The sequence below is a fragment of the Neophocaena asiaeorientalis genome, unplaced genomic scaffold (genome assembly GCF_003031525.2).
Source record: "Neophocaena asiaeorientalis asiaeorientalis breed wild unplaced genomic scaffold, Neophocaena_asiaeorientalis_V1.1 scaffold123, whole genome shotgun sequence".
NCBI lineage: Eukaryota > Metazoa > Chordata > Mammalia > Artiodactyla > Phocoenidae > Neophocaena > Neophocaena asiaeorientalis.
This window is the reverse complement of record NW_020173666.1, coordinates 12,632,921-12,635,319: the sequence shown is the minus strand read 5'-3', so window position 1 is coordinate 12,635,319 and position 2,399 is coordinate 12,632,921. Positions and strand designations below refer to the sequence as shown.

Sequence of the window (2,399 nt, the reverse complement as noted above, 5' to 3'; positions counted from 1 at the left end):
TTTTTTTTTTTTTTTTTGCTTATTTTTGGCTGTGTTGGGTCTTTGTTGCTGCACGCGGGCTTTTCTGTAGTTGGGGCGAGCGAGGGCTACTCTTCGTTGCGGTGCGTGGCCTTTTTTCATTGCGGTGGCTTCTCATTGCGGAGCACAGGCTTCGGTAGTTGGCGGCACGTGGGCTCAGTAGTTGTGGCTCTCAGACTCTAGAGCGCAGGCTCAGTAGTTGTGGCACGTGGGCTTAGTTGCTCCATGGCATATGGGATCTTCCCGGACCAGGGCTCGAACCTGTGTCCCCTGCATTGGCAGGCGGATTCTTAACCAATGCGCCACCAGGGAAGCCCTGATGGTCATTTTAAGTGCCTGTGATGGGAGGTGCAGTTTTTGTGGGTTGCGCAGACCTTCCCAATCCACTTAATTTTTAAGAAAGTTCACTTTCTACATACTACTGGCTTGTTACATCTAATCTCAGCAAAAGTATTCATTTTGCGGGTTCTTTGCTTTTTCAAAGAGTTGTGTGAACTTTGAGTCAAATATGAACCAGCTCAGAACCTTAAAATAGTTTTTTTCTAAATTCCTGTTAATGAGTTTGCAAAATGGTTAAAAATAGTGTGACGATCACTTTTTTATGTTAATTATTAGCATTGGTTTCCAGAGGTGACATTTTTTTCTTGGTCCTCAAATTTAGAGGTGATCGAGATGTAGGAGTTAGAGTCTGAAATCTCCTACGCGTGAACCTCTGGTCTCTTACATGCATCTTAACCAGGGTAGTGGCATTCGGTACACACTGTTTGGTGGTTCAGTTTCTGAATCAGTAGGTAACAGAGAAAGAAGAGCGTATCTGAGGCCCAGCATTTGTCAGCCCCACGTCCCTCCACTTCAGTTTCGAGTGTGACATTCATTGTGGGCTTATGAGTGTAATTTAATTTGGAGCTGCGTTTGTTACAGAACGTTTGACTTTGGGGCTGCCTTCACATCCCTCTCATGTGCCCTTGGAGCCGTAATTGAGAGAGGCTTGCTTTGTGACAGCCGTTTTGTGATTTCTTTAAATTATCGCTGGCAGGAAAAGGAAGAAACTTAGGTTTTTATATTTTAATAAACTTGAAGAATCCAAAAGGTGCCTAGTCTTCTCAGTAAACTTCAGTTCTTTAATTTGTAGACTTGTGATTGGAGAGGAAATGTTTATTAAAATCTGGATAATTATGCCTGACTTCTCTATATGTTATATCAGTCAGAGAACCTTTAAGACAGGCTGTATGTGTGTCAAGGTATCTCTCAATCATCACAGTCTTGAGTGTAAGGGGAAAAATGATTTGTAAAGACTAATTTTTGTTCAACTTAGACAGAGTCTAAGTATCCAGCCAAGGCATGACACACATTCGGAACTCACCACTTTTTAGTTCTTATATCAGGAAGCTAAATAATACATTTAGGGGACTTCCCTGGTGGTCCAGTGGTTAAGAATATGCCTTCCAATGTAGGGGACACGGGTTCAATCCCTGGTTGGGGAATTAAGATCCCGCATGCTGCGGGGCAGCTAAGCCCATGTGCCACAACTACTGAGCACACGAGCCACAACTAGAGAGAGAAGCCCGCACGCTGCAACAAAAGATCCTGCATGCTGCAAGGAAGATCCTGTGTGGCCGCAGCTAAGACCCGACGCAACCAAAAATTAATTAATTAAATAAATAAATATTTTTTAAAAATAATAAATACAATCAGTCTGTGTCCTCGTTACATTTCTGTCTGTGTTAGGACGAATTTGGAATATATGTCTCTCCAGCTATTTATATATTTCACTTGAAAAATGGTGAGAAGCAAGCATTTCTTAATGTTAAGCATTATAGTTGCTGTGTTATTTTCCTTTGGGACCGTGATACAAGGTAGCTAGATTTGCATGTTTTTCGTATGCTAGCAAATTCTGGGTTTTTTCAAGCGATAAATTGGAAAATGACCTTGAAATAAATTGCCTTAAACCACCAGTATGGCACTATTAGAGACATTTTTTCAGGCCTTCCCATCACTACCACCTTGTGACCTTACTATTGCTAGTAATGCTTCCACGTTCCCACTGTCTTCATAATTACCTTTTCAAATTACTACATAGTATTCTGTCCTCTCCGATGTGTCTGTGACCATTTCGCCGTTTCTCTCTTCACTGTCGAGGTGGTTTCTGAAGTTGCTGGCAGCATTCTGGTGCACAGACCCTCCTCTGTCCTCTCCTGTCACTTACAGACTTGGTGTGAATGCCCAGAGGTGGCTTCACTTAGCTGTCGTAGGGCCAAAATGTGAGATGGTGTATGGAAAATATGTTGACAGTTATCAAAGTATTTTGTAGAAAAACAGCTTAGACCTAAGTGTGAAGGTGCTTTATTAAAGCCACGAGGGCACACATTTGGATCCAGCCC

At 42.4% G+C, this 2,399-nt stretch overlaps 1 protein-coding gene across 2 annotated transcripts in view; it reads left to right on the top strand.

Moving 5' to 3' along the window:
• The window catches only part of EZR (ezrin), a 49,410-nt gene that overhangs the window by 22,854 nt on the left and 24,157 nt on the right, over positions 1–2,399 (top strand). The gene's annotated exons all lie outside the window — the stretch shown is intronic.